We start from the raw sequence: 20,884 nt of genomic DNA on the forward strand, positions 1-20,884 counted from the left end.
GCCAGTGAAAGAGTTTTCCGTGTCCAAAGGCCTGACATCTACCTCTGACCTAGCATATCCAGACCAGAGACATTCATTCCACAACTGAGGATGGCACCATGAGGGACCAAACAGGATGCATCGAAGGAGACCAGAATAGCATTATAAAAGCTCTGAGCACTAAACTGTCATTGGAACCACAGCTCCCAAAAGTAGGTGGAGACTATGCATTAAACTGACACAGTATGTATGCTTACCAAATTAGAAGATTAAAACAGAATCAATAACAACATCCAACGTTTGTAGGACACAACCAAAAAATACTCCTCATACCAAGATCAAGGAAAATCAAAACTTCAATGAGAATAAAAATCAACAAACACCATCAAGAATCAGATGCTGGAATTATCTGACAAGGATTTTAGAGTAGCCATCATAAAGATGCTTCAAGGGACTTCCCTCGCAGTCCAGTGGTTAAGACTTCACCTTCCAATGCAGCGGGTGTGGGTTCAATCCCTGGTTGGGGAGCTAAGATCCCACATGCCTTGTGGCCAAAAAACTAAAACATAAAACAGAAGTAGGGGCTTCCCTGGTGGCGCAGTGGTTGAGAGTCCACCTGCCGATACAGGGGACACGGGTTCGTGCCCCGGTCCGGGAAGATCCCACATGCCACGAAGCGGCTGGGCCCGTGAGCCATGGCCACTGAACCTGTGTGTCCGGAGCCTGTGTTCCGCAACAGGAGAGGCCACAACAGTGAGAAGCCCGCATACCACAAAAAAAAAAAAAAAAAAAAAAAAAAAACAGAAGCAGTATTGTAACAAATTCAATAAAGATTTTAAAAATGGCCCACATCAAAAAAAAAAACCATAAAAAAATTGCTTCAAAAACAATTACAAACGCTCTTTGAAATTCTACCAAAATAGCAAAAATAGACAAAAAAACACATACACAGAAACTGAGGAACCTGTGGGATAATATCAAAAGACCTAAATTCACATCAGTAGAGCAAAAGAGAAAGAGGAACAGGCTGAGAAGAATTTACAGAAATACTGCGAGAAAATTTCCCATTTGACAAAAGACATAAGCCTATAGGCAAAAAACCCAAAAGATTCCATGTCAAGCTACATCAGGATAACCCTCGAAAATCCATTCCAAGCCATATCATAATTAAACTTCCAGAAATAAAAGCGAAAGGGAAAAAAATCTTGAAATCAGAAAGACAAATAATAAACACTGGAGAGGATGTGGGGAACCCTCCTACACTGTTGGTGGAAATGTAAACTAATGCAGCCACTATGGAGAACAGTATGAAGGTTCTTCAAAAAACTAAAAACAGAGCTGCTGTATGATCTAGGAATCCCACTCCTGGGCACAAATCTGGAAAAGATAAACACTGTAATTCAAAAAGAAACGTGCACCACAATGTTCACAGCAGCACTATTTACAATAACTGAGACATGGAAGCAAGCTAAATGTTCATCAAGAGATGAGTGGATAAAGAAGATGTGGTGTATGTATACAATGGAATATTACTCAGCCACAAAAAAGAATGAAATAATGCCATTTGCAGCAACATGGATGGACCTAGAGATTATCATACTAAGCGAAGTGAGACAAAAACATAAAATCATATAATGTCACTTATATGTGGAATCTTAAAAAAATGATACAAATGAACTTTTAAACAAAACAAAAATAAACTCACAGTCATAGAAAGAAAACTGAAAGGGATGGCGGGGGGAGAGGGGGTAAATTAGGAGTTTGGGATTAACATATACACACTACTATATTGAAAACAGATAAACAAGGACCTACTGTATAGCACAAGGAACTATATTCAGTATCCTGTAGTAAACCATAAGGGAAAAGAATCTAAAGTATATGTGTATGTGTGTATATATATATATATATATATATATATATATATATATAAAAGAATATATAGATATACTCAGTTATACATATATATGTATAACGGAATCACTTTCCTGTACACCTGAAATGTTATAAGTCAAATATAATTCGACAAGCCTCTTAGATAGCTTCATCAAGCAGAGGGCAGACAGCAGAAGCAAAAAGAACTACAATCCTGCTGACTGTGGAATGAAAACCACATGCACAGAAAGACAAACAAAATGAAAAGACAGAGGGCTATGTACTAGATGAAGGGAAAAGATAAAACCGCAGAAAAACAATTAAATGAAGTGGAGATAGGCAACCTTCCATTAAAAGAATTCAGAATAATTATAGTGAAGACAATCCAGAACCTCAGAATAAGAATGGAGGCAAAGATTCAGAAGATGCAAGAAATGTTTAACAAAGACCTAGAAGAACTAAAGAACAAACAGAGATGAACAATACAGTAAATGAAATGAAAAATACACCAGAAGGAATCAATAGCAGAATAACTAAGGGATAAGTGACCTGGAAGACAGAATGGTAGAATTCACTGCCGTGGAATAAAGAAAAAAAATGAAAAAAAGAAATGAAGACAGTCTAAGAGAACTCTGGGGCATTAAACACACCTACATTCACATTATAGAAGTCCCAGAAGGAGAAGAGAGAAAGGACCCAAGAAAATATTTAAAGAGATTATACTCAAAAACTTCCCTGAACATGGGAAAGGAACAAGCCACCCAAATCCAGGAAGCACAGAAAGTCCCAGGCAGGATAAACCCAAGGAGAAAAACGAGACACATAGTAATCAAAATGACTAAAATTAAAGACAAAGAAAATTTATTAAAAGCAGCAAGGGAAAAACAACAAATAACATACAAGGGAACTCCCATAAGGTTAACAGCTGATTTCTCAGCAGAAACTCTACAAGCCAGAAGGGAGTGACATGATATATTTTAAGTGATGAAAGGGAAGGAACTACAACCAAGATTACTCAGCCCAGCAAGGATCTCATTCAGATTCGACAGAGAAATCAAAAGCTTTACAGAGAAGCAAAAGCTAAGAGAATTCAGCACCACCAAACCAGGTGTACAACAATGTTAAAGGAACTTCTCTGAGTAGGAAACATAAGAGAAGAAAATGACCTACAAAAACAAACGCAAAACAATTAAGAAAATGGTAATAGGAACATACATATCAATAATTACCTTAAATGTGAATGGATTAAATGCTCCAACCAAAAGACACAGGTTCGCTGAATGTATACAAAAACAAGACCCACCTATATGCTGTCTACAGCAGACCCATTTAGACCTAGGGACACATACAGACTGAAAGTGAGGGGATGGAAAAAGATATTCCATGCAAATGGGAATCAAAACAAAGCTGGAGTAGCAATATTCCTATCAGATAAAATAGACTTTAAAATAAAGAATGTTACAAGAGACAAGGAAGGACACTACGTAATGATCAAGGGATCAATCCAAGACGAAGATATAACAATTATAAATATATATGCACCCAACATAGGAGCACCTCAATACATAAGGTAACTGCTAACAGCTATAAAAGAGGAAACCGACAGTAAAACAATAATTGTGGGGGCCTTTAACACCTCACTTACACAAATGGACAGATCATCCAGACAGAATATTAACAAGGAAACACAAGCTTTAAATGACACAACACACCAGATAGATTTCATTTATATTTATAGGACATTCCATCTGAAAATAGCAGATTACACTTTCTTCTCAAGTGCACACAGAACGTTCTCCAGGTTAGATCATATCTTGGGTCACACATCAAGCCTCAGTAAATTTAAGAAAACCTAAATCGTATAAAGCATCCTTTCCTACCACAACCCTATGAGTATAGAAATAAACTACAGGGGAAAAAAACGTAAAAAAAGCAAACATGTAGAAGCTAAACGATACGTTACTAAATAACCAAGAAATCACTGAAGAAATCAAAGAGGAAATCAAAAAATACCTAGAGACAAATGACAATGAAAACACAACAATCCAAAGCCTATGGGATGCAGCAAAGGAGTGCTAAGAGGGAATTTTGTAGCAGTACAATCCTACCTCAAGAAACAAGAAAAATATCAAATAAACAATCTAACCTTACACCTAAAGGAACTAGAGAAAGAAGAACAAACAAAGCCCAAAGTTAGTAGAAGGAAAGAAATCATAAAGATCAGAGCAAAAAAAAAATGAAATAGAAACAAATAAGACAATAGCAAAGATCAATAAAACTAAAAGTTGGTTTATGAGAAGATAAACAAAACTGATAAACCCTCAGCCAGACTCATCAAGAAAAAGAGGGAGAGGGCTCAAATTGATAAAATTAGAAATGAAAAAGGAGAAGTTACAGTGGACACCGGAAAAATACAAAGCATCATAAGAGACTACTACAAGCAACTCTATGCCAATAAAATGGACAACCTGGAAGAAATGGACAAATTTTTAGAAAGGTATAACCTTCCAAGACTGAGCCAGGAAGAAATAGAAAATATGAACAGACCGATCACAAGTAATGAAATTGAAACTGTGATTAAAAATCTTCTAACAAACAAAAGTCCAGGATCAGATGGCTTCACAGGTGAATTCTATCAAACATTTAGAGAACAGCTAACACCTACGCTTCTCAAACTCTTCCAAAAACTTGCAGAGGAAGGAACACTTCCAAACTCATTCTACGAGGCCACCATCACTCTGATACCAAAACCAGACAAAGATACTACAAAAAGACAATTACAGACCAATATAACTGATGAATATAGATGCAAAAGTCCTCAACAAAATACCAGCAAACAGAATCCAACAGCACATTAAAAGGATCATACACTATGATCAAGTGGGATTTATCCCAGGGATGCAAAGATTCTTCAATATATGCAAATCAATCAATGTGATAAACCATATCAACAAATTGAAGAAGAAAACCCATATGATCATCTCAATAAATGCAAAAAAAGCTTTTGACAAAATTCAACACCCATTTATGATACAAACTCTCCTGAAAACGGCCATAGAGGGAATCTACCTCAACATAATAAAGGCCATATATGAAAAACCTACAACGAACATCATTCTCAATGGTGAAAAACTGAAAGCATTTCCTCTAAATTCAGGAACAAGACAAGGATGTCCACTCTCTCCACTATTATTCAAGACAGTTTTGGAAGTCCTAGGCATGGCAATCAGAGATGACAAAGAAATAAAAGGAATACAAATTGGAAAAGAAAAAGTAAAACTCTCACTGTTTGCAGATGACATGATACTATACATAGAGAAACCTAAAGATGCTACCAGAAAACTACTACAGCTAATCAGTGAATTTGGCAAAGTAGCAGGATACAAAATTAATGCACAGAAATCTCTTTCATTCCTATACACTAATGATGAAAAATCTGAAAGAGCAATTAAGGAAACACTCCCATTTACCACTGCAACAAAAAGAATAAAATATCTAGGAATAAACCTACCTAGGGAGACAAAAGTCCTGTATGCAGAAAACTATAAGACACTGATGACATAAATTAAAGATGATACAAACAGATGGAGAGACATACCATGTTCCTGGACTGGAAGAATCAATACTGTGAAAATGACTATACTACGCAAAGCAATCTACAGATTCAATGCAATCCCTATCAAATTACCAACGGCAATTTTTACAGAACTAGAACGAAAAATCTTAAAATTTGTATGGAAACACAAAAGACCCCGAATAGCCAAAGCAATCTTGAAGGGAAAAAAAAGGGGCTGGAGGAATCAGACTCCCTAACTTCAGACTATAATACAAAGCTACAGTATCAAGACAATATGGTACTAGCACAAACACAGAAATATAGATCAATGGAACAGGACAGAAAGCCCAGAGACACACCCATGCACCTATGGTCAACTAATCTATGATAAAGGAGGCAAGGATGTTCAGTGGACAAAAGACAGTCTCTTCAATAAGTGGTGCTGGGAAAACTGGACAGCTACATGTAAAAGAATGAAATTAGAACACTCCCTAATACCATACACAAAAATAAACTCAAAATGGATTAAAGACCTAAATGTAAGACCAGACACCATAAAACTCTTAAAGGAAAACATAGGAAGAACACTCTGTGCCATAAATCACAGCAAGATCTTTTTTGACCCACCTTCTAGAGTCATGGAAATAAAAACAAAAATAAACAAATGGGACCTAATGAATCTTAAAAGCTTTTGCACAGCAAAGGAAATTACAGACGAAAAGACAACCCTCATAACGGGAGAAAATATTTGCAAACAAAACAACGGACAAAGGATTAATCTCCTAAATATATAAACAGCTCATGCAGCTCAATATTAAAAAAACAAACAACCCAATCAAAAAATGGGCAGAAGACCTAAATAGACACTTCTCCAAAAAACACATACAAAAAAAAAAAACAAAAAACACATACAGATGGCCAAGAGGCACATGAAAAGCTGCTCAATATCACTAATTATTAGAGAAATGCAAATCAAAACGATAATGAGATATCACCTCACACCAGTTAGAATGGGCACCATTCGAAAATCTACAAACAACAAATGCTGGAGAGGGAGTGGAGAAAAGGGAACCCTCCTGCACAGTTGGTGGGAATGTAAATTGATACAGCCACTATGGAGGACAGTATGGAAGTTCCTTAAAAAACTAAAAATAGAATTACCATATGACCCAGCAATCCCACTACTGGGCATATACCCAAAGAAAACCATAATTCAAAAAGACACATGCACCTCAATGTTCAGTGCAGTACTATTTAATACCCAGGTCATGGAAGCAAACCAAATGCTCAATGAAAGATGAATGGATAAAGATGTGGTACATATATACAATGGTATATTACTCAGCCATATACAGGAACGAAATTGGGTCATGGATGGACCTAGAGACTGTCATACACAGTGAAGTAAGTCAGAAAGAGAAAAACAAATATCATATATTAACGCATATATTTGGAATACAGAAAAATGGTACAGATGAACCGGTTTGCAAGGGAAAAATATAAACACAGATGTAGAGAACAAATGTATGGACACCAAGGGGGGAAAGCAGGGGGCGGGGGTGGTGGGATGAATTGGGAGATTAGGATTGACATATATACACTAATATACATAAAATAGATAACTAATAAGAACCTGTTGTATTAAAAAAAAAGTATGGTTGGCACAAAAAAAGAAATATAGATCAAGAGTATAGGATAGAAAGCCCAGAGATAAACCCATGCACCTATAGTTACTTAATCTGTGACAAAGAAGAATATACAGTGGAGAAAAGACAGCCTCTTCAATTAGTGGTGCTGGGAAAACAAAACAAAGCAAAAACAAATATACTTCAATTTTTTAAAATTTTTTTAGAAAAAGAAAGAAAGAAATCAGAAAGAAACAATGTGTAGAGGAGCACCAATTGCAGTGACAGTGGATTTCTAACCTGACATCATGGAAGCCTGAAGGAAGTGGCATAACATTTTTCAAATGCTGAATGAAAAGACGCATCAACCACAAATTCTATATTCAGCAAAAAATATCCTTCAGAAATGAGTGGGAAACAAAGACAGTCTCAGACAAACTCATCATTAGCACACATACCTTTAAAGAATGATTGAAGTAAGTTCTCTAAACAGAAAAGAAGTCTTGGAAGTTCAGAAAGGAAAGAAGTCCAGTGGAATAGGTAATGACAGTAATAAATATAACAGACTATCCTTCTCCTCATGAATTTATAAAATCATATTTGATGGCAAATGCAAAAATTATAACACAATCTGATGTGCTCAATACAAGTAAAGGAAATAGTTATAACAATTATATTTTAAATATAAGGGCAAGTGGTCTAAGTGAAATTAAGTTTTCTACACTTCACTTGAAATGGTAACATGGTTACACCTACCAGTAGACTATGATAAATTATGTACGTTTATTATACTACCTATAACAACCACTAAGAAAACTATACAAAGGGTATAGTAGTTTTGGTTTTGGAGGAATTATATGGATAACTATATACATTATAATCAAAGTAAAACTCTAAAAAGTGTTCAAGTAATCCATATGGGAGCCAGGAAAACAGAAATAGAACAATGAGAAACAAGGGATCAAAAAGAAAACAAATAATAAAATGGCAGACTTGAGCCCTCACATGTAAATAATTACTTTAAATGTAAACAGTTCAAACACACACACACACACACACACACACACACAAAGGCAGAAATTGCCAAAGTGAATTTAAAAAACACAACTAAACTGTACACTGTCTACAAGAAACTCACTTCAAACATAAGTAGATTAAAAGACAAGGATGTAAAAGGAGATGTCATGCAAACATTAATTTAAAAAAAAAGCAAAGATGGATACATTATTACCAGATAAACTTCAGAGCAATAAAAATTACTAGGGACAAAGCAGAATCTTACCTTATGATAATAGGATCAACCCATCAAAAAGACATAGGAATCCTAAATATGTATGAATCAAATGACAGAGCTTCCCAATACATAAAACAAAAACTGAGGGCTTCCCTGGTGGCACAGTGGTTGAGAATCTGCCTGCTAATGCAGGGGACACGGGTTCGAGCCCTGGTCTGGGAGGACCCCACATGCCGCGGAGCAACTAGGCCCATGAGCCACAACTACTGAGCCTGCGCGTCTGGAGCCTGTGCTCCGCAACGAGAGGCCGCGATAGTGAGAGACCCGTGCACCGCGATTAAGAGTGGCCCCCGCTTGCCACAACTAGAGAAAGCCCTCGCAGAGAAACGAAGACCCAACACAGAAAATAATTAATTAATTAATAAACTCCTACCCCCAACATCTTCTTAAAAAAAAAAAAATTTTTATAAAAAAAACAAAAAACAAAAAACTGAGAACTAAAAGGAGAGATAGACATAGCCACATTTTAGTTGGGGACTTCAACATCTCACTTGCAGCATATGAAAGAACTACTAGTCAGAAAAATCAGCAAAAATATGAAGGAACTGAGCTGTATTACATGACCAAGCAATAGAATCTAAATGACATTTACAGACCAATCCATCTAGTAACAACAGAATAAACACTTTTTTCGAGTTCCTATGGAACAATCACCAAGATAGACAATATCCTAGATTATAAACCTCACAAACTAAAATGATTGATATCATACAGAGTATGCTGACTATAACTGAATCAAACTAGAAATCAATAATGTAATGACAACAAGAAAATCTCCAAACTCTTGGAAATTAAAGAACATACTCCTAAATAACCTAGGGGTGAAAGAACTTTCAAAAGAATTTAAAAATACATAGAACTAAATAAAAATGAAAATACAACTTATCAAGTTATGGGTGCAGCTAGAGCAGTACCAAGAGGAAAATTCATAACACTAAATGTTTATATCAGATAAAAGGATAGGCCTCAAATCAGTAATCCAAGCTCCAACTACTTCAAGAAACTAAAAAAAGAAAGAAAAAAAAAAGGTAAAATGTACCCACAGCAAGCAAAAGGAAGAAAATTATAAAACCAAAAATTAATAAAATTAAAATCTGTAAAACAATAAAGGAAATCGATGAAGCAAAGAGCTGTTTCTTTGAAAAGGTTAATAAAATTTTAAAACGTAGCAAAACTGACAAAGAAAGAAATAGGGATGATACAATTCATTAAAATCAGGAATAAAGCAGAACAGTAGTAAAGATCACATAGCCATTAAAAGGTAATAAAGGAATACTACAGATAAATTTACACTCACAAATCCAACAAACTATAAGAAATAAACCAATTCCTCCAAAACCACAAACTACTAAATATAACCATGATGAAAAAGTCCTGAATATCTGATTAGGTCTACATATCTGATTAGCTTCTTATTAAAGAAACTGAATTCATAACTGTAAAACTTTAAAAAAAAAAAGAAAACAAATCTCCAGGCTCAGATGTTTTCACTGGAGGATTCTACCACATATTTAAAGAACATTTTTACAAAATCCCTTCTGACACAGAGAAGGGAACACTTCCCAGCTCATTTTATGAAGCTAATATTACCCTGAACCCAGAAACAGACAAAAATAGTACAAATAAAATTACACAGCAATCTCTCTCATGAACTTAGATGCAAAAACTCTTCAGTAAAATGTTAACAAATTGAATAACAGTATATAAAAAGAATGACACACCAAGACCAAATGGGATATATTCTCGGTATGCAAGACTGTTCAATACTCAAAAAAAAAAAAATCAACGTAATGTGCCATATCAATAGAAGAAAATTGATATGAGCATATCAACTAACACAGAAAAAAACCCCACAGAGGGGCTTCCCTGGTGGCGCAGTGGTTGGGAGTCCGCCTGCCAATGCAGGGGACACGGGTTCGTGCCCCGGTCCGGGAAGATCCCACATGCCGCGGAGTGGCTGGGCCCATGAGCCATGGCCGCTGAGCCTGCGCGTCCAGAGCCTGTGCTCCGTGGCGGGAAAGGCCACAACAGTGAGAGGCCCAAGTACCGCAAAAAAAAAAAAAACCCACAGAAATCATCTCAGTGTTCTATGAGAACATTTGAAAAATGACAATTTTGCTAATATGATGGTTGCATTTACTATATGCCCAAGAATTTTTACTATAAACTTTAATTTTTACACATATAAAAGATTTTACAATCATAAAAATTTGATAACTTCTATGACCCAAACACTGGAAAAATATTATACTTAAATGAGTAGTTTTAGTGCTATTTTTCATTCATTTACATTTATATTTCTTTCCTGTCATAAATAAAACTATGATCTAAAGATTGCTAAAATTAATATTTTTGTGCCTGGTATAAGAAAGATAAAATGCACATCAGAGCCAGATTAAGAAACTTATACAACTTGACATAAATTTTTCAATAACAGAGCAACTTCTTTATGTAGTCCTACACTGACACTGCTTGCTGGCTATGAAATTTACCACCAAAGGTAAACAAACTGAATCACCTAGTAGGTATTACAATAGCAAATAATACTCTTAGTTTTTGGAAGTCCATATTTGCTTTCTTTGCCTGTTGAAAAAATAAAAGTATGTAAGAAAGTATGTCTCAACACATACATTATAATTGGTCACTTTAACTTTAAAAGCAGGCATTTCACCTCTGACACTAAATCATAATAAAGTTCATTTACGGTATTTTTATACCAGAATTACATTAAGTCATCCACCACAGTCAGCCCCTTTCTCTAGCAAAATTATTTACCACATGTAGATTTCTGTTCCCAGCGTGGTCTTGATTTTCTAATGTCAACTCAGAGCCAGCTAGAAAGACTCTGTCATACGATTTGTGATCATTTCCACTCTTAAATTTTTTTTTAACCCAGAAACACATTAAACAAATAACATCCACAGCATCTGTTTTATCATATTTGGGGAAAAATAAAATCTAGTGTGTTTGGATAAAATATAACCCATAGTGATTTCCGTTCACTGATCCAAGTGTATAGAGGTTTTGTCTACCTCACATCATACACAAAAATTAATTTGAGATAAACAGGCCTAAAACTATAATGGTTTTAGAGTAAAACATATATTCTGTCTTGTGGGCAGAAAAATGTTTCTCACAGTTGACAAATCCACGATTAAGGCACTGGCAGATTCAGTGTCTGGCGAAGACCTGTTAGTTCACAGACTGCCATTTTCTTGCTGTGTCTTCACATGGTGGAAGAGATAAGGGAGCTCTCTGGAATCTTTTATAAGAGCACTAATCCCATTCATGAGGGTTCCACCCTTATGACCTAACCACTTCCCAAAGGCCCCACCTTGAAATACCATCACATTAGGGATTAGGTTTCAATTTATGAATTTTGGGTGGGACACAGTCTACAGCAATATGGATTTTGATTACACAGATATACACATGTCAAAACTTAGGGAAGGGGCTTCCCTGGTGGCGCAGTGGATGAGAGTCTGCCTGCCAATGCAGGGGACACGGGTTCGTGCCCCGGTCTGGGAAAATCCCACATGCCGCAGAGTGGCTAGGCCCGTCAGCCATGGCCACTGAGCCTGCGCGTCCGGAGCCTGCGCTCCGCAACGGGAGAGGCCACAACAAAAAAAAAAAAAAAAAAAACTTAGGGAAAATAGACGAGATTTATTTCACTGTATGTAAATTTTACATAAAAAGAAAAAAGAAACCTGTAAATTAATGCTGAATCTAGTTAATAACATTCATGCTGAAGTATTTAGGAAGAACCATACTGATGTTTGCAATTTACTTTGGGTTTTTTGGTCTTTTTTTTTTTTTTTGGCTGCATTGGGTCTTCATTGCTGTGCGCAGACTTTCTCTAGTTGTGGCGAGTGGGGGGCCATTCTTCGTTGCAGTGTGCAGCCTTCTCATTGTGGTGGCTTCTCTTGTTGCGGAGCACGGGCTCTAGGCACTGGGGTTTCAGTACTTGTGGCACGTGGGCTCTAGAGCACAGGTTCAGTAGTTGTGGCACACAGGCTTAGTTGCTCCACAGCATGTGGGATCTTCCAGGACCGGGGCTCGAACCTGTGTCCCCTGCACTGGCAGGCAGATTCTTAACCACTGTGCCACCAGGGAAGCCCTGCAATTTACTTTGAATGCACCAAAAATAAAATGGACTAATAGACGGAATGTGGGATAGACAGATGGCTAGATACACATGATGGAAACAAGAAAAATAAAATATTAGTAGCAGAATCTAGACGGTGCTATACAGATATTCAATGTAAAACTCTTTCACCTTTGCTGTATGTTAGAGCATTTTTAGAATAAAACATTAGGGGGAAGTTGAGAGATTTCCATTTATTTATTTTACTAATATTTATCAAATGAAGCTGGCTCTTTCTTTTTATAGAAGAGAACATGACTACAATTAAGCAACTAGGCCATAAATCTAAGATATGATTAGAATCTAAAGTCCCCAAAGTACTGCTATTTCACCCAAAATCTCACACTGAATTATTCATGAAAGGCGTTTGTCAACATATTCTTTGCTAATAGTATATAACAACATCAACCAATTGCTTAGCATCTTTTTTTAGTCTTAGGTCATAAGACACATTGTGGTGATTTAATAACGTCCACTTGGATAAGCCAAAACTATGTTTCCCAGAATTCTCTTCTCTGATTAGTTCTGGGCTAATCCATAGAAATGTCCATGAGACCTGGAAGGCAGAGGTGAAGCAGTAGCCATTAGTTTCTGAAGATCATCATGGTTAGATGTGATGAAAGACAGAAGCACAGGCAACAACAGCCTTCCACAGACTTATCCAGTAGCTATTCTTTGTGATCCCACTCTAATAGTTTGAAATGCCTGGCTTCCCATATTCCCTTGCAAGCTCCAATTAATACACCAACATCAATGTCTCAGAATCGGTGATTAGTGACTTCCCTCTGCACTTCCAATTTCCCTTGTAGGATTCTTAGTTGACAGCTTCTCCCATAATTATACAAGGTTTTATGTCTATAATACATCCTTGATTCCATAACACTCATGATGGTTCTGCCTCCCTTACTGAACTCTGACTGAGAATACCAGCATACTTCACTTATTCCATTACATGTATCTCTAAAAGTTATAAAGAAATTAAAAAGTTAAAAGTTATTTTTATTTCACCAAGGATTGTGAAAGCCTTCTGATGGTCTTTAAAGGAAGCATAATTCTTTTATAAAGTAAATGTTCAGTCTTTAGATATTCTGTAATAAATTTGAATTTTTTTTTCAAGAGAGAAACAGTAAGGTATAATGGTAGAAAAACTAAACTCAGTCAGCCTAAGATATGAATCATGGCTCAGTCACTTATTAGCTGAGAGACCTTAATCAATTTACTAAACCTGTCTGCAACCTGTCTTCTTATCTTGAAAATGTGTATAATGATGCCAGTGATATCTATGTAAGAGGGACTCCTGGATAGAAATCTGCCTGGAAGAGCATAAAGCTAAAAGACTTAAATTTTCACAGCAAGCATACTTTCTATATGCAATCTAAATTTATTTGGAAGGTTTGGTGGGGGTGGGAATTTTTGGTGGAAATAACAGGAAAAGTTAAAATACCCTCATGTCAATCCCACGGTGCTACCAACAGAATAATACAATCATGTAATTAAAACTAGTATATTCCTTTTCCTTCCCCACCTGGTCGTGCCTCACAGCTTCTGGGATCTTAATTCCCAGACCAGGAATTGAACCCAGGCCCTCGGCAGTGAGAACATGGAGTCCTAACCACTGGACCACCAGGGAATTCCTGAAACTAGTATATTCTTAATAAATGCTGGCTATCATCTTTCTCTTCTGTATTAAAGAGATGAACTGTTTTTTAATTCCCTTTTTTTCTCTAAAATGAATTCTAACCATTTAAATAATTCACAATTTGAAATAGTATTATCAAGTTTAAATGTTCTTCAGTTATGCTAATCTACATGAATCTCCACATTTCCCTTTTTTCAAATCAATTCCTATGCCTTCTAATACACTTTCACCTATGTTCATATGAGCAACTGAACATTCAAGTAACAACTAAAATACATAAGTAGTTTATAGCAGTGCTTCTCAAACTTTCATTTCCATGTAACCACCCAGGAATCTTGTTAAAATGCAGATTCTGATTCAGCAGGTCTAGGATTGAGGCCTGAGACTCTGTGCTCCTAATTAACTCCCAGATGACACTGTTACTAGCCCACAGACTACACTTAAGAGTAGCAAGGAACTTAAAGTAGGGTATATAGTAGGTTATTACAAAACTTTAGAGCTGGAAAGGACTTTACAAAATTTATAATCCATCTAAAAACACAGACAGGCTTCTCTGGTGGAGCAGTGGTTAAGAATCCGCCTGCCAATGCAGGGGACATGGGTTCAAGCCCTGGTCTGGGAAGATCCCACATGGCACGGAGTAACTAAGCCTGTGCGCCACAACTACTGAGTCTGTGCTCTAGAGCCTGAGAGCCACAACTACTGAGCCCACGTGCCACAACTACTGAAGCCCGCATGCCTAGAGCCCGTGCTCTGCAACAGGAGAGGCCACCACAATGAGAAGCCCACGCACCGCAACAAAGAGTAGCCCCCTCTTTCCGCAACTAAAGAAAGCAGGCGGGCAGCAACGAAGACCCAACGCAGCCAGAAATGAATTAATTAATTAATTAATTAAAATAAAAACAGAGAGAACTTAAGGGTCCTGAACAAGGTCACTATAGCTAGTAGTAGAGCCAAAGAAAATCCAACTTATCCTAACAACAGATTCCGTGCACTTTCCACTACACCAGTGCTTCTCAATCTTCAATTATTTATATGTAATTACAAGGCAATTAAATATATATAGGAACCTGAAATCCTTCAAATGTGTCACGCTACAATCGTTTCTTCTTCAAGTAACCTATCGTATTATTAAATTATGGCAAGATTTGCCAATCAAGGTTGAAATTATATCAGTCACATCTACACTACGGGAAAATGAATAACACATGCAAATTCTCCTTCTGAAATTAAGAAATCCTACTCCCTGCTGTTTTGACCAGTCTAAGATATTTTAGAGAGAGACTTATCCATCTGATTACCAAAATATAGCAAAAGAAAAAAACTAAAGGAATTTTGCCTGAGAAGAAGTCTGATGAGATTTCACTAGGGATAAACTTATGACTAAATTTCACCATAGGACCCAAAATATCTATCCTAGTAAAGGTTATGCACAATCCTTCTGTACTCCTCTGCCCTTAATCACTGAAGAAACAATATCATATCTGGAACCAACACCCTTTGGACAAGTGAAGAGTCCCACTTTCAGACAGATGACTGAAAGTAGAGCACATAAATATTAAGACATTACATTTGATAAGGAATAAAGAAAGAATGAGTACCTTTGAACCATCTCTCCTAAAATTTCTATTTTGTTGTGATTTAAAAGAAATTAAAACAATCCAGGCAAGAGAAGGAAGGCATTAATTTTGGCAGTTCTTGAAACAGTATACCAAATTTCCAATGTTAGCCATTTTTAATCAACTCACTTTTTAAAACAAAACTTCCAAACAAAACCTTTATAGCATTACCACAAATGAGAGAAATGGATGACTTGCCATAAATAAAAGATAACACAGTACATATGTCAATCCCAATCTCCCAATTTATAAAAGAATGTAAAAAAGAGTATGTGTATACGTATATGTATAACTGATTCACTTTGCTGTACAGCAGAAACTAACACATTGTAAATCAACTATACGCCAATATATATACATACATATATATATATATATATATATATATATACACAACAGTAAAGATAACAGTAGAATATCATTAAATTCTACCAGAGAATGTTGTCCACAGAATGTTCTGAGCCTGAGCCCCTCTTTGTTAAAAAGGGAGAATGTGTTCAAGAGGTGCTAAGGGCTTATGTTTATAGATACAAGGAAAAGGATTGAAAGAGAAAAACGGAAAACATTTTTATGCAATTTGATGTTATTTAATGCTCTGTCCTGAACACCTCTATCATCATCCCAAGTATCTGAATGTGACACACTTTGAGAAACACTACCCCACACCATGTTGTTTCTTAATTGATATTTCTCTCTGGTTAATCCCCTAAATACCTTAAAATTCTATTGACAGGAAATGAATATTGTATTTAATTCCCCAGAGCACCTAGTCCAGTAACTGATACACAGTAGGCACTTAATGATACGTTTAAGTGAACCAAAAAGATAAGTCATTAAAACAAGCAATTTATTTAGAATTGTTGATTTCTCAGAGCTGAAAAGACCAATGAGATCACCTACTAGTTTAACTTACTCATTTAAAGATGTGAATGTTAAGTATTGAGACAGTAAGTGTCTCAAAACAGAAGTGTTTTTAGGGACTCTGAAATTTCTTAGTTCTCATTCTAACAGCTGTGCAGGCACATGTCAAATGAATGGCTTAAGGCAAAGGAATCCTTCTGACATTTTATTTAGGGTCAGAAGGACAAGAGATTGGCAGGGAGGAAGCAGGGAAGGGCTATACACATTTAGGAAGATAACTTGCCCAAAAATATTCCACAAGAAGTAGAAGGAGAAATCTTAGGCTGGCAAAGATACTCACCCAGAATTCCACCCATATTGCTAAGAGTGTCCCAGGTTAAAGCGTAGAGAGGCAGAGGATACTCTCAAGGAAGGTGGCTGTGTTCAGAACCTTCCTTAGTGAGAATTTTCTAAACTTCTTATATCATTACAAGAATTGTTCCATGCCTGGAATCTCAAACATTTGTTGACTTCACTAGTTTCTCCTCCCAAATCCCCACCCTCATTCCTGAACTAATTAGAAGTATTACACATGTTCCAAGACTGAAAGAAGAGTGGTAATAAAAATATAAAACACAAGTATCCCTTGAGCCGAAAACTTTGTTTCTAAACCGTCGACTTAATGATAAAATGGAGGCCTTTTCTAGCCCGCAGGAAAAGATTTAAATTTGAGGACTAAAGCAGAGTCAGCTTTCTCAGCAAATGTGCTTAAAAAATGAACTGGCAACATTAAGTATGAAAAATAAAGATTTATTTTGATTGTAAATGATATACCTTAAGTTTTAAAAAGAGAGGTAGGGTATGGTTATTTTAGGATATATAGACATCTCAGTGTATCAAAAACCGGCCAGGGGGCTTCCCTGGTGGCGCAGCGGTTGAGAGTCTGCCTGCCGATGCAGGGGACACGGGTTCGTGCCCCGGTCCGGGAAGATCCCAAGTGCCGCGGAGCAGCTGGGCCCGTGAGCCATGGCCGCTGAGCCTGCGCGTCCGGAGCCTGTGCTCCGCAACGGGAGAGGCCACAACAGTGAGAGGCCCGCGTACCACAAAAAATAAAAAAATATAAAAAATAAAAACTGGCCAGATATAGGGCCACTACAGGGACAAGAGGAACTAGAACCTGGGAGTTGACTACACAGTGAGGATTATCTCTGCCTCTTCACTCTGTGAGTGGATCTCATTCTCTCCAGCTAAACATAGGTTATCTACATGGTGTGGGAGATGGAAGGGTGAGCATGACCTTTGGTAGGTTAGAACTCCTGTCTGCCCCTGGATATAGTGCCATAGCCAGTGGGATGGGGCATTATAATTGACTACATCTGGATTAAGTCCCCACCTCAGTAAACAAGGGTAGAATATTATGTTTGGTAATCTCAACAAAAGCACAATGGTATGTGTTGGGGGAGGAAGGGGGTCTGTTAACAGAAATGAGAGAAGTATACAGAACAGAGAAAAGTAAGATCACATTTTAATTCAATTTCACAATGACAGTGACAGTTTTCCCTTTCAGTTGTGTACAACCAATTCCTTAGCATACCAACAGATTTATTCATGCAGGGGAAAATAGGTTTGCTTAGTTCTTGAGGAAGAGTAACTTTTTCATCAGTCATGGGTAACTATCAACAGAGGTGCTTAAACACAGCCATAATTCAGTACCAATAAATTAAGAATAACAAATCAAAAATATATATATTACATACTACTTCATGTGCTTAGAATGATTTGAATTTAGCTACAATATACAGCACAACATATTTTCTTCAAGATGCTTTTTTATTCTTGGAAATAGAGATTTCCTAGAATATCTTTCCAAGGCCAAATGTAACCATATGTTTATAAACATGCTATGAATTTATATAATGATGGGATATTGGGATAATTTTCACTATTCACTTAATTACCCCACTGAATTGAAAAGATAATTCAATCCATTATTAAAAAAACTTTGACTTAAGAAGCAGAAAAATATGCTTATGGAATATGGAGTATAAAAGTAAGAAAGCATGGGGATGATGATGGATAAAGTGATATATTCTACAAGTAGTTCAAGAGGCTTTTGATAGCATTCAATCTGTTTAATGTACTAGAAAAAGAATGTATTTAAAGCTCAAATTCAATTGCTATTTCCAACCAAGGAATTTTTTAGCATCAAAGCACCTGTTTACTCATATTCTTTCACTAAAACTTCTTTTGATACTGAACAATTAGATTTGAAAATAAAATAAGAGGGCTTCCCTGGTGGCGCAGTGGTTGAGAGTCTACCTGCCGATGCAGGGGACACGGGCTTGTGTCCCGGTCCGGGAAGATCCCACATGCCGCGGAACGGCTGGGCCCATGAGCCATGGCCGCTGGGACTGCGTGTCCGGAGCCTGTGCTCCGCAACGGGAGAGGCCACAACAGTGAAAGGCCCGCATACCGCAAAAAAAAAAAAAACAAACAAAAAAAAACAAAACCTTCTTTTGATACTGAACAATTAGATTTAAAAATAAAATAAGAGGGCTTCCCTGGTGGCACAGTGGTTGAGGGTCTGCCTGCCGATTCAGGGGACACGGTTTCGTGCCCCGGACTGGGAGGATCCCACGTGCCGCGGAGCGGCTGGGCCCGTGAGCCATGGCCGCTGAGCCTGTGCGTCCGGAGCCTGGGCTCCGCAGCGGGAGAGGCCGCAGCGGGAGAGGCCACAGAGGCCCGTGTACCACAAAAATAAATAAATAAATAAAATAAAATAAAATAAAATAAAATAAAATAAAATAAGAAAGAAAAGTAACTTCATAGAAGTATATTTCCCTCTTTTTTTCCTTGTAAATAACAGATGTTAAATCATGTTGGTGACTCAGTAGGTGGCACTGTTCTCACTAAATTAAAATGGATCTAATACAAAAACCAGGGCACACAAACTTAACCAACACTAATGTGACCAGGGCACACAAACTTAACCAACACTAATGTGCTTTCACCCAAAAATATAAAACAATATCCTGAACATCTGTATTAATTAATGCACTGAACCAATCAAATCTTAAATACAGTGAATGATTATTTACAAAACATTTACTTCCTTCCTACTGCAGCTTGACTGGAATTCTATAATTTTTCTTTTGGAAATATTAATGAGTGATCTAATAACACCTCTACTGAAAAATAAATTGGTTCTCTTTCCTCTAATTAAAACGTGAAATAACAGTACTTTCTATTTATTTTAACAGTGCCTTTATTAGAGAATAATGTTTTCAAAATACTAACTAGGCTGCCATTATCAAGTTTTGAATGTACAGTTACAAATATTTTCTTCTCAAACATCACTCACTGCATTTACTGACTTGCAGTTACCTAACTTCCTCTGAGTTGGCTACTGTCACTCAAGCTCCTTATTGGCAGAGAGTACATCTTACACTTTATAGATCCCACAGTGACTCTCAAAAAACACCTACTGAAAAAAGACACGAAATAAAATTAATCACTAAACATAGTATACAGCAACAAAATGTATTCAATAATTATTTACTGAGTAGGGTATATACATCAATGAACAAAAGTGATACCAATAAAACCTATTACCCAGATCAGTAATTTAACTCGGAGATTTTATATTCAAGTTCTGAGGTGATCAGTTTATTATTCCCATAATCACATAAAGGAAATGATCCACATACCTTAAACTAGGTTGTATGAATAGCCCTAGGGCATCGAAGTGACCATTTACATTTAGTCAGTCATTCAACAAATATTTTCTGTGAACCTACAATGTATTGTCAAGATCCAAACAAATCCCTAGGGATTTAAACAGGAATCAAGACAATCCTTCTAGATTGATCAGCTCTGCATCCCACCCTCTCTCATTTTCTTGCTCTATATCTGGACAAAACAGGCCTCTGGAAGATTCCAGATGAAAGCAATTCAGTATTAAATAGCCTTACCTATTTATCCATTAGGGCTTAGCATTAGTCACCCTTCCAGACCAAGTAATGACATAGAGCCACTGCTGCCAAAGCTGCACCACCATCCCAAGTCCCCTAGACTGCTAAACAAATCTAAAGATAAGTTACCACCTCTAGGCTCTAATGCTGCTCTGGAGTTTCAGCTTTCTCTAACCTAGTAGGCACAAGATTCCAGGGCTGGATTCTGCTTTAGTGCCTGCTTCTGTTTTCTTACCAGTTCTTTATCTGGGGGTCTAAATTCATATCCCAGGACTCTGCTAAACGGTAAAATTTGGCTGAGGGATGCTTCATGATGTTTACCTATATTGAATTTCCTGAAAT

At 36.9% G+C, this 20,884-nt stretch overlaps 1 protein-coding gene across 3 annotated transcripts in view; it reads right to left on the reverse strand.

The window, feature by feature from the left end:
• Nucleotides 1–20,884, reverse strand: part of GPHN (gephyrin) — a 618,338-nt gene that overhangs the window by 547,572 nt on the left and 49,882 nt on the right. The window lies entirely within an intron of this gene.

The sequence above is a fragment of the Lipotes vexillifer genome, unplaced genomic scaffold, assembly GCF_000442215.2.
Source record: "Lipotes vexillifer unplaced genomic scaffold, Lipotes_vexillifer_v1.1 scaffold629, whole genome shotgun sequence".
Classification (NCBI taxonomy): Eukaryota; Metazoa; Chordata; class Mammalia; order Artiodactyla; family Lipotidae; genus Lipotes; species Lipotes vexillifer.